The sequence below is a fragment of the Mobula hypostoma genome, chromosome 9, assembly GCF_963921235.1.
Source record: "Mobula hypostoma chromosome 9, sMobHyp1.1, whole genome shotgun sequence".
Classification (NCBI taxonomy): domain Eukaryota; kingdom Metazoa; phylum Chordata; class Chondrichthyes; order Myliobatiformes; family Myliobatidae; genus Mobula; species Mobula hypostoma.
In genome coordinates, this window is record NC_086105.1 from 76,659,294 (window position 1) to 76,672,736 (window position 13,443).

Sequence of the window (13,443 nt, forward strand, 5' to 3'; positions counted from 1 at the left end):
TGGAATGCTCCTCTTGCAGGGTTTGGGAAGGCAGGGAGACCTCCAGTGTCCCTGACGACTACACCTGTGAGAAGTGCATCCAGCTGCAACTTCGAACAATCTGCATTAAGGAGTTGGAGCTGGAACTAGATGAATGCCAGATCATTCGGGAAGCTGAAGGGGTGATAGATAGGACATATAGAGAGGTAGTTACACTCAAAGTGCAGGACACAGGAAAATGGATGACAATCAGGAAGGGGAAAGAGGTTAAGGAGCCAGTGCAGAGTACAGATATACCTAGCAGAGGAATGTCACAGCAGACATGTGCCTGACACTGAGTCTGACTCAGCGACTCAGAAGGGAAGGGGGGAGAAGAAGCGAACTGTGGAGATACGGGATTTGATAGGGGAATAGAGAAGAGGTTTTGTGGGCCAGAACGAGACTCCTGAATGGTATGTGATCTCCTGGGTGTCAGGGTCCGGGACATCTTGGATCAAGTCCTCAGCATTTTTAAGTGGGATGGTGAACAACCAGAGGTCATGGTCCATGTAGGTACCAATGACATAGGTAGGAAGAGCGATGAAGTTCTGCAAAGTGAATCCAGGAAATTAGGTGCTAAGTGAAAGGCATGACCTCCAGGCTTGTGATCTCAGGATTGCTACCCCAGGCTGTGTGCTACTGAGGCCTGAAATAGGAAGATTATACAGTTTAACACATGGATAAGGATTGGTGTAGGTGGGCTTCTTCAGGACAGACTGGAGAAATCATCTAGTGAGACGTTATGGTGGAACTAAGAAACAAGAAAGATATGACCACATTAATGGGGCTAGACTACACAACAATCGAGGAACTTAGAGGAACAAATTTGCAGTGAGATTGCAGATTATTGTAAGGAACATAGGGTTGTTATAGTAGGTGATTTTAACTTTCCACATATTGACTGAGACTCCCATACTGTAAAAGGACTAGATTGGATAGAGTTTGTCAAATGTGTTAAAGAAAGTTTTCTTAATCAATACGCAGAACTTCCAACGAGCGAATGTGCAACATTTGATCTAGAAACATAGAAACATAGAAAACCTACAGCACAATTTAGGCCCTTCAGCCCACAATGCTGTGCTGAACATGTCCTTACTTAAGAAATTACCGAGGATTATCCATAGCTCTCTATTTTTCGAAGCTCCATGTACAAGGAGTCTCTTAAAAGACCCTGTCGTATCCGCCTCAACCACCTCCGCTGGCAGCCCATTCCACGCACTCACCACCCTCTGTGTAAGAAACTTACCCCTGACATCTCCTCTGTACCTACTTCCAAGCTCCTTAAAACTGTTCCCTCATGTGCTAGCCATTTCAGCCCTGGGAAAAAGCCTCTGACTATCGACATGATCAATGCCTCTCATCATTTTAGACACCTCAATTAGGTCACCTCTCACCCTCCGTCGCTCCAAGGAGAAAAGAGCGAGTTCACTAAACCTGTTCTCATAAGATATGCTACCCAATCCAGACAACATTTTTGTAAATCTCCTCTGCACTCTTTCTATGACTTCCACATCCTCCCTGTAGTGAGGTGACCAGAATTGAGCACAGTACTCCAAGTGGGGACTGAGCAGGGTCTTATATAGCTGTATCATTACCTCTCGGCTCCTAAACTCAATCCCATGGTTGATGAAGGCCAATGTACCGTATGCCTTCCTAACCACACAGTCAACCTGCACCACACATCAAAGTTGCTGGTGAACGCAGCAGGCCAGGCAGCATCAGTAGGAAGAGGTGCAGTCGACGTTTCAGGCCGAGATCCTTCGTCAGGACCCCTGCACAGCAGCTTTGAGTGTCCTGTGGATTCGGACCCCAAGTTCCCTTGGATCCTCCACACTGCCAAGAGTCTTACCATTAATACCATATTCTGCCATCATATTTGACCTTCCAAAATGAACCACCTCACACTTATCTAGGTTGAACTCCATCTGCCACTTCTCAGCCCAGTTTTGCATCCTATCAATGTCCCACTGTAACCTCTAACAGCCCTCCACACTATCCACAACCCCCCAACCTTTGTGTCATCAGCAAGTTTACTAACCTATCCCTCCACTTCCTCATCCAGGTCATTTATAAAAATCACAAAGAGTAGGGGTCCCAGAGCAGATCCCTGAGTCACACCACTAGTCACTGACCGCCATGCAGAATATGATCCGTCTACAAGCACTCTTTGTCTTCTATGGGCAAGCCAATTCTGGATCCACACAGCAAGGTCCGCTTGGATCCCATATCTACTTACTTTCTCAATAAGCCTTGCATGGGATACCTTATCAAATGTCGCGTTGAAATCCATATATGCTACATCTACAGCTCTACTTTCATCAATGTGTTTATCCACATCCTCAAAAAATTCAGTCAGGTTCGTAGGCACGACCTGCCTTTGACAAAGCCATGCTGAATATTCCTCATCATATTATGCCTTTCCAAATGTTCATATATCTTGCCTCTCAGAATCTTCTCCATCAACTTACTGACCACTGAAGTAAGACTCACTAGTCTATAATTTCCTGGGCTATCTCTACTCCCTTTCTTGAATAAGGGAACCACATCTGCAACCCTCCAATCCTCCAGAACCTCTCCCGTCCTCATTGATAATGCAAAGATCATTGCCAGAGGCTCAGCGATATCCTCTCTTGCCTCACACAGTAGCCTGCGGCATATCCCATCGTGTCCTGAAGACTTATCCAACTTGATGCTTTCTAAAAGCTCCAGCACATCCTCTTTCTTAATATCTATATGCTCAAGCTTTTCATTCACTGTAAATCATCCCTACAATCGCCAAGATCCTTTTCCGTAGTGAATACTGAAGTAAAGTAATCATTAAGTGCCTCTGCTGTCTCCTCCGGTTTCATACACACTTTTCCACTGTCACACTTGATTTGTCCTGTTCTCTCACGTCTTATCCTCTTGCTTGTCACTTACTTGTAGAATGCCTTGGGGTTTTCTTTACTCCTGCTTGTCAAGGCCTTCTCATGGACCTTTCTAGCTCTTCTAATTTCATTCTTAAGCTCCTTCCTGCTAGCCTTATAATCTTCTAGATCTCTATCATTACCTAGTTTTTTGAACCTTTCGTAAGCTTTTCTTTTCTTCTTGATAAGATTTTCAACAGCCTTTGTACACCATGGTTCCTGTACCCTACCATCCTTTTCCTGTCTCATACCTATGTAGAACGCCATGCAAATATCCCCTGAACATCTGCCACTTTTCTGCCATACATTTCCCTGAGAACATCTGTTCCCAATTTATGCTTCCAAGTTTTTGTCTGATAGCTTCATATTCCCCTTACTCCAATTATACACTTTCCTAACTTGTCTGTTCCTATCCCTCTCCAAAGCTATGGTAAAGGAGATAGAATTATGATCACTATCTCCAAAATGCTCTCCCACTGAGAGCCCTGACACCTGACCAGGTTCATTTCCCAGTACCAGATCAAGTACAGCCTCTCCTCTGGTATATTGATCTATTACTAGGGAATGAGACAGAACAGGTGACAGACATTTGGGTAAGGCAACACTTTGTACCAAGTGATCACAATGCCATTTGTTTCAAAAGAAATATGCAAAAAGTTAAGTGTGGTCTGTAGGTTGAAATTGTAAACTGGGAAAATAATCTGGCAAGTGTGGATTGTCCTGTCTAAGTCAGGACGAGGTTCTTGGACGTGGCTTGGACAGGACGAGAAACTTCTGGACAGGATGAGGGAACTCCAGCACCAGGACAAGGTACTCCTGGGCTGAGCGAGACACATGGACAGGACGAGACAGGAATGCAAAGCCTTGGTTTGAGGAAGAACAGGAACGTAGAGCCTTAGTCGAGGGAGAACAGGAACGCAGAACACAGAGCCTTGGTCTTGGGCACAAGCACACGGAGCCTTGGACTTGAGAGACATGAACACAGGGACATGGAACACACAGCTGGGACCCCTCCTTGGGAACAGGACTTGGGGCCGGGGCTCTACACAGCATGCTGAACACGACGAGACGGATCCCAACACTAGGTAGCGGCAAATGGCCGGACCTACCCAGCGAAGGCGTGGACACAGAGACAGTTCCAACTCAATGATAGACACAGCAAGGCTCCAGTCTCGCTCTGGTGGTTGAACTTGACAAGGTTGCAGGGCAAGGCTCCTGATACACGTTGCAGGCAAGGCTTCAGACACAGGTTGTAGCAGGAAGGGAAGGGAATAGTCCGGCAAATGAAGCTTCTTCTTCTTCTTCTTCTTTTTCTATTTCCAGCAGTTTAGATGCATCTAGGTGTATTACTGCCCTCTGCAGGATGTATAATTAATTATAATTCTGCTTGCAAATGCTGTATGTGCTCATTAAATAGCAATGCCATAGATTGTTTTTCTTCTCAAATTTTGCCACATGGTTTCCAAATAATTGCATTTCCTCAAATTACATTAATTTCATTTGAATCATTTGTAAGAATAAAAGCTTCTTGTTTGAGAACATTCATTATCGCATGTTTAATATTTAAAATTGCTGTTATCCAAGTCTATCTGCTATTTCCAAGTTTTCCTTTTCTTGAATCAAAGCCTGTAGTTGTTTATTGAGATCTTGAAGTTCTTCCTCAGTTGTTTCCATGTTTTCATTTTATATTCCAAATGTAGATAATTCACTTTACAACAAATTCCTTTTTCCTTTTGTAACTTTGGAATAAGTTCCTCCATTTTTAACTGAATTTTTGACAACAAGCATCTTTTCAGACACCGTCTCCTTTAAATGCAGTACTGTTTCGTCCAGTCTCTTTCCAACTCACAGTTGTTCTTATTGAGTACCTCTATTTGTTGATGGAGTTCTGCACATTTACCCTGGGTTTCAGCCATGTTTCTTGTAAACATAAAATCTGAGTTTTTTTCCTTAAATTCTGATACATACTTTGTAAATTCTTGATCATTTGCAATAAGACTCCTTGCATTCCTTTGTAATATATATACAACCATTAATCTCCCGCATCTCCTGCCTGTGAACTGTTTGATCCTCCATTCAGCATATCTTTGACTGCTTCCCACCTAAGCCGTGTAATACCAAGATATTTTTCTGCAGACTTGACTATAATTTTAATTTTTTCAGTTCTTTTGTCTGTTTGCGCTGAACAGTTAATTTCATCTAACATAAAGAGTACAAAATCCTTCTTACTCATAATTAGTGTATCCTTACATATCATATTACAGCCCTCACAGTTCACTGGTTTATTATTCCCTGTATTTGTTTGCTTGATAGCCCTCGTTTTTCCAACAAATGTTTTCACTGCCTATACGTAACTGATCCCTTGAGTTACTTTTACATATTGTATCTCAGCTTCTTCCTTGCTAATAACACACCCTTGATAAGTTGCACTGTGTTTCTCACCACAATTGTAGCATTTCAGCCTAACTCCCACCTCACATTTCCCATATTCATGTTCTCCAGCACATCTTCCACATCTTTGTTTCCCTCTGCAGACCACCACAATACGCCCGAATTTCTGACATTTAAAGCATCTTAAAGGCAGTGGTATATATATTATAACCTCATAACACATATACCCTAAGTAAACTTTAGTCAGCAATCTCTCTTCATCAAAGTTAATCATAACCGATAAACTATCACACTTTTTTCCGTTTCTTGTAACTTTCAAACATTTGGCCTCAATAATTTTTGCTCCTTTTATGTTTGTTTAATCTCATCCATAGTAACTTCTGTTGGTATCCCTGAAATAACACCTGTAGTCCACTTTCTATTGTTAGGTATTGAGCATTGTACTTCTTTGCTGTTTATTTTATTTAATCTTATCACTTTGCCTTATTGAGCATTATCTCGACAAATCACTAATGGCGATCCATTTCGTAAAATCTTTGCACTTTTAAGTTTGTTGATTATCTTTGTCAAATGAATCGGATTCCATTCACCAAAAAACACTCCATCTTCGCTCAGTGTTATAATTGCTTTAATCTCATCTTCTTTCCGTTGTTTTGCTATCCTATTTTGTTTGTCCCCTGACTCCTCAGAGTTTGACATCTCATACCTCTGTTTTCTTTTCTTACTCTTTCCACTCCATTCCTCTATCTCACAATGTCCATCTCTAACTCACTTCCACTATCCGTCAACCAGCAGTTCATCCTGCAGGATATTCTCTTTATCAACTCAGAAGTTCTGGCCTCCCTACTCGTCTCCTCTTCAGCAATTCCGCCCATAATCGGCACCCCAGTCTGGCTCGAATAGTTGATGAAGACCAAAGATATTGTCAACACGGCCTCCTCTACTGTCATTCTGATATGTCTATCCACAGCATCCTCTACTGTCTCTGTCTGCCAGAGAAAGCAGGATCTCCCAGTGGCCACACATTTTAATTCCACGTCCCATTCCCATCCTGACATGTCTATCCACAGCCTCCTCTACTGTCAAGATGAAGCCACACTCAGGTTGGAGGAACAACACCTTATATTCCGCCTGGGTAGCCTCCAACCTGATGGCATGAACATTAACTTCCACTAATGCCCCACCTCCCCCTCATACCCCATCCATTATTTATTTATACACACACATTCTTTCTCTCTCTCTCCTTTTTCTCCCTCTGTCCCTCTCACTATACCACTTGCCCATCCTCTGGGATTTTCCCCCCCTCCCCCTTTTCTTTCTCTCTGGCCTCCTGTCCCATGATCCTCTCATATCCCTTTTACCAATCACCTGTCCAGCTCTTGGCTCCATCCCTCCCCCTCCTGTCTTCTCCTATCATTTTTGGGTCTCCCCCTCCCCCTCTCAAATCTCTTACTAGCTCTTTCTTCAGTTAGTCCTGACGAAGGGTCTCAGCCCGAAACGTCGACTGTACCTCTTCCTATAGATGCTGCCTGGCCTGCTGCGTTCACCAGCGACTTTGATGTGTGTTGCAATTATAGACCAGTTAGTCTGACATCAGTGGTGGGGAAGATGCTGGAATCAATTATAGGAGATGAAATAGTGGCATATGTGGATAGCTGTAGCAGGATAGGTCTGAGTCAGCATGGATTTACGAAGGGGAAATCATGCTTGACTAATTTTCTGGAATTTTTTGAGAATGTACCTATGAAAATGGACATGGGAAAGCCAGTAGATGCAGTGTAACTGGACTTTCAGAAAGCTTTTGATAAGGTCCCACATAGGAGGTTAGTGTGCAAAATTAGATCAAATGGTATTGGGGGTAGGGTACTGACATGAATAGAAAATTGGTTGGCAGACGAAATCTAAGGTGATGTGTGACCAAGAATGACCAGGGACAGGTAGGGGACGAAATAATCCCACAGGTGGCCGATGGGAGGCTTTTCCACAGCACAGATGGAACATGCAGAGACACAGGGATGGGTATCCACCTCCATCGAGGGCCACCAAAAGTGTCTTTTCAAGAAAGCCACTCTCGGGGCGGCAGGTGAACTGAGATGTGTGCCCCCACTGGAGAACCTGGGATCTGACGGAATCAGGCACAAAAAGGCAATCAGCGGGTCCATTGCCAGAGTCAGGGTTGTCCTGTTGGGCTTCCTTTACTATGGACTCAATCTCCCAAGTGAGGGTTGCCACCACACAGGATGGTGGGAGGATAGTCCCTGGGCTGGAAGTGTCCTCCTTGGAGTCGTAATGGCGGGAGAGTACGTCTGGCTTCCCATTCTTGGACCCTGGACGGTATGTGAGGGAAAACTTGAACCGTCCAAAAAATAATGCCCAACGAGCCTGGTGGGAGTTCAAACATTTGGTGTTCTGATTATATCCCAGGTTCTTACGATCAGTCCAAACAATAAACGGTTGTTCCGCCCCCTCCAGCCAGTGCCTCCACTCCTCCAATGTTAGCTTGACTGCAACTAGTTCCCTATTTCCTACGTTGTAATTCCGCTCGGCGGGGGACAGTCAGTGAGAAAAGGCACAGGGATAAAGCTTTTCGTCCGGACTTGATCGTAGGGACAGGACTGCTCCTACCCCGGACTCGGAGACGTCAGCCTCAACAATGGATTGACGGGAGGGGTCCGGTTGGACCAGGATGGGAGCGGTTGTGAAACGCCTCTTCAGGTCAGTGAATGCCGAATCAGCCTTGGAGTCCCAACAAAAAGGAGTTGTAGGCAGGGTAAGTCGGATAAGGGGTGCCGCCACCCGATTGTAGTCCCTGATAATTTGGCGATAAAAGTTTGTAAACCCCAAAAACCGCTGAAGTTGCTTGTGGGTCGTGGGTCTGGGCCATTCTTCTACCGCCCGGATCTTCTCGGGATCTGCCCTCACCTGCCCACTCTCAACCATGTAGCCCAGGAAGCTGACCAAGAGAATGTGGAACTCACATTTCTCCGCCTTCACAAAAACCTTGTTCTTCCACAGTCTCTGGAGGACGAGATGGACATGGTGAATGTGTTTCTGGGGGCTGCTAGAAAATATTAAGATAACATCTAGGTAGATGAACACGAAGCGATTAATAAAGTCCCTCAGTACATCATTGATTAGGGCTTGAAAAACGGCGGGGGCATTGGTGAGGCCAAACGGCATGACCAAGTATTTGAAGTGGGCTAATGGTGTATGAAAGGCCGTCTTCCACTCGTCTCCCTCCCTCATCCCGACTAGATGGTAGGTGCTACGAAGGTCCAACTTCAAGAAGATGGTGGCTCCGTGAAGTGGTTCAAATGCTGAGTTAATGAGGAGCAGTGGGTACTTAATTTTAATGGTCATGTTGTTTAGGCCTCGGTAATCAATACAGGGATGAAGCGACCCATCCTTCTTCTCTGCAAAGAAGAAACCGGCGCCCACCGTGGAGGATGAAGGTTAAATAATGCCCGCTGCGAGGGACTCACTAATGTATTTCTCCATGCCCTCTCTCTCTGGTTGGGATAAGTTATAAAGACGACTGGTGGGTAACAAGGCCCTGAGGAGAAGGTCGATAGCGCTATCATACGGGCGGTGTGGAGGCAGGGAAAGAGACCATTGTTTGCTGAATACCTGTCCCAGGTCATGGTATTCTGTAGGGACTCTGGACAAGTCGAGGGGTTCCAAGACAGGCGGGGTCGCGGTCACCTCCCTACGGGATGGAGCTGACCGCAGACAGGTGGCGTGGCAAAGCGGGCTCCAGCTGGCTATCCTCCCGGTAGACCAGTTGATGTAGGTGGTTCAGCCAGGGATATCCTAGAACTACAGGGGCTTGAGGAGAATGGATGAGATTAAATCATACCTCCTCTCGATGGTTTCTGGACAGAATCAAGGTCAGGGGTGGCGTACAGTGGGTAACCCGAGCCAGCAGTTTTCCGTCCAGTGTCCAGGTCTCCAGACGGATACTTAACGGCTCCCGAGGTATTCCGGCCCCTGAGGCTATGTCCTCGTCCAGCAGATTTCCCTTGGTATCAGAATTCACCAAGGCGGATATGGACAGGGACTGTTGTTGATAATTCATGGTAGCTGGGATCTGCATCTGGGTCTGGAGGACTGAAGGGAGTGTTGTCCAGCTCACCACGGTCTCCCTTTCTACTGGTGAGCCCTCCCTTTTAGCCGCAGAGGACAGGTATCCTGGAAATGTCCTGGCTGGCCGCAATAGTAACAATCCCCAGCTCTCCGCCTCCGAAGTTGTTTGGCAGGGGAGAGACGGTTCCGTCCCAGCTGCATCGGTTCCTCCCCCAGGGTGGTGGGGACGGTTGGAGCAGGAGCTATACTTGGAGCAGCTGGGGAAGGGAGGCTGGCTGAAGATGGTATGGTAAGGTGGGACGTGGGCTGACCTGAGGAGCGGGGTGACTGGTCTTTTCTCTCAGACGCTTTGGAAGTCGATTATCGAGCCTGGTGGCTGGAGATATCAGACAGTCCGGGCTGTCTGCGTCATCCCCTGCTGCCAGTTCATCTTTTATCTTATCTGAGAGGCCCTGTCGGAACACTTCCCGTAGTGTCTCATCATTCCACCCAAAGTTGGCCACTAATGTTCGGAACTCGATGGAGTATTTTGCTACACTTTGTGAACCCTGACAGAGAGTTAGCAAGCACTTAGCGGCGTCCTTACTGCGAATGGGCTGTTCAAAGACCTTCCTCATTTCGGAGATGAAGTAGGGGAAGGAGGAACAGACCTCTGGTTGGTTGTCCCAGATCGCGGTGGCCCATGCCAAGGCATCCCCTCGTAACAGCCCCATGATGGATGCAATCTTTGATCTGTACATACATGGCTGTTGCTCAAAGACCAAAGAGCATTGTAATAAGAAGGCCCGGCACTTCCTTAGGTCCCCAGCGTAGGGTTCCGGTTCGAGTACATACAGCTCTCAAGAGGATTGTGTTGCCGACCCAATGGACATAGCCATCCCAGGCTGTGTGGTTTGGTCAGTTGGGGATCTTGGAAGGGACGGAGTAAGGGAAGTGGATACCCAGTCAGCCTGCTCACTGACCCTCCTCACATTCATGGACAGCTCACGAAGGTTTTCCGTGACTTCGCTGAGAAGTTGGTCATGGGCGCCCAGTAGGGAGCCCTGGCTGGCAAGGGCCTGTTGCCCGGGGTCCGTGTCCGCTGGGTTCATTCTTGGGCAGTTTGTTCTGTTGCAAGGACGAGGCGGAGGATGAACCAAAATGCAGGACACAGGCGCGGAGGCAGAATCGTCAGGCGTTAGCACGGCCGCAAACAGGGAGCCGGTATCCAGGAGGGTCTTTACACGGAGACAAGGTTTACGTAGAGTATCCAGGAAGTGATGTGGATCTTAGAACTGACAGTCCCAAGGAATCAGGAAACGAGGTTTACCCACACTAGAGTCAGCCAACAAGCTGGCAAAGCATGGCTGTGCTGCTCGAGTTTTATCCCATGTTCACTATTAACCATATAACCATATAACAATTACAGCACAGAAACAGGCCATCTCGGCCCTTCTAGTCTGTGCCGAACTCTTACTCTCACCTAGTCCCACCGACCTGCACTCAGCCCATAACCCTCCGTTCCTTTCCTATCCATATATCTATCCAATTTAACTTTAAACGACAACATCAAACCTGCCTCAACCACTTCCGCTGGAAGCTCGTTCCACACAGCCACCACTCTCTGAGTAAAGAAGTTCCCCCTCATGTTACCCCTAAACCTTTGTTCTTTAACTCTCAACTCATGTCCTCTTGTTTGAATCTCCCCCACTCTCAATGGAAAAAGCCTATCCATGTCAACTCTATCAATTCCTCCTCGTAATTTTAAACACCTCTATCAAGTCCTCCTTCAACCTTCTACGCTCCAAAGAATAAAGACCTAACATGTTCAACCTTTCTCTGTAACTTAGGAGATGAAACCCAGGCAACATTTTAGTAAACCTCCTCTGTACTCTCTCAATCTTATTGACATCTTTCCTATAATTCAGTGACCAGAACTGTATACAATACTCCAAATTTGGCTTTACCAATGCTTTATACAATTTCAACATTACATCCCAATTCCTATACTCAATGCTCTGATTAATAAAGGCCAGCATACCAAAAGCTTTCTTCACCACCCTATCCACATGAGATTCCACCTTCAAGGAACTATGCACCATTATTCCTAGATCCCTCTGTTCTACAGCATTCTTCAATGCCCTACCATTTACTATGTATGTCCTATTTTGATTAGTCCTACCAAAATGTAGTACCTCACATTTATCAGCATTAAACTCCATCTGCCATCTTTCAGCCCACTCTTCTAACTGGCCTAAATCTCGCTGCAAGCTTTGAAAACCTACTTCATTATCCACAACGCCACCTATCTTAGTATCATCTGCATACTTGCTAATCCAATTTACCACCCCATCATCCAGATCATTAATATAAATGACAAACAACATTGGACCCAGTACAGATCCCTGAGGCACACCACTACACACTGTCCTCCAATCTGACACACAGTTATCCACCACTACTCTCTGGCGCCGTCTCCCATCTAACCACTGCTGAATCCATTTTACTACTTCGATATTAATGCCTGATGATTAAACCTTCCTAACTAACCTTCCGTGTGGAACCTTGTCAAAGGCCTTACTGAAGTCCATATAGACAACATCCACTGTTTTACCCTCGTCAACTTTCTTAGTAACCTCATCAAAAAATTCAATAGGATTTGTCAAACATGACCACCTGCGCTCATATCCATGTTGACTGTTCCTAATCAGACCCTGTCTGTCCAGATAATTATATATACCATCTCTAAGAATACTTTCCATCAATTTACCCACCACTGACATCAAACTCACAGGCCGATAATTGCCAGGTTTACTCTTAGAACTCTTTTTAAACAATGGAACAACATGAGAAATACGCCAATCCTCCGGCACCATCCCAGTTTCTAATGACATTTGAAATATTTCTGTCAGAGCCCCTGCTATTTCCACACTAACTTCCCTCAAGATCCGAGGGAAATGGCGGGAGGAGAAGATGGCAGTGCGCCGGGCGTGCGCAGCTCTCCAGTGGAAATGATATCGTATCTGTTAACTAGGGGCCGTGGACAATCCTGATTTGATGGAGAATGGATGTGAAAGCACAGAGGAACATCTGGAGAAATTTCTGAAACGCCTGTTTGCTGCTGTCGTTACTGTGTGGTTGTGAATCTTTTGGAGGGTAGGCCTCAAAATCCCTGGCCTTGCCTGCTTTTGGCGACCGAGAAGGAGGTCGAATCGTTCGGACAGAGATGGTGCTCAGTACTCGGTGTTGGAGAGCTGATCAGAGCTCGAAGTTTTTGGATGACTCAGAGTCGGATTGTGGTCGGCATGGCAGGGAGAATTTTTCTTCCTTCTGACGTTTGCGTGAGATGTGGGAGATTTGAGAAAGTTTGAACTTTACTGTGTTCACGGACTTCTTCATCAAGTTATGGTGTTGTTACACTGTTTGTAACTATATGTATAATTATGTGGTTTTGTCAGGTTTTTCAGCCTTGGTTTGTCCTGTGTTTTGTGATATCACACCGGAGGAAATAATGTATCATTTCTTAATGCATGCATTACTAAATGACAATAAAAGAGGACTACATGTCTTCATAATCATATATCTTGTCCGGACCCGGAGACTTATCCACTTTTATATTCCTTAAAAGTGCCAGTACTTCCTCTTCTTTAATCGTTATACTTTCCATAACTATCCATCTTGTTTCCTTTACCTTACACAATTCAATATCCTTCTCCCTAGTGAATACTGAAGAAAAGTAATTGTTCAAAATCTCCCCCATCTATTTTTGCTCCACACATAGCCATCCATTCTGATTCTCCAAGGGACCAATTTTACCCCTCACTATCCTTTTGCCACTAACATAACTGTAGAAACCCTTTGGATTTATTTTCACCTTACTTGCCAAAGCAGCCTCATATCTTCTTTTAGCTTTTCTAATTTCTTTCTTAAGATTCTTTTTACATTCTTTATATTCCTCGAGCACCTCATTAACTCCAAGCTGCCTATATTTATTGAAGATCCCTCTCTTTTTCCGAACCAAGTTTCCAATATCCCTTGAAGACCATGGCTCACTCAAACTTTTAAC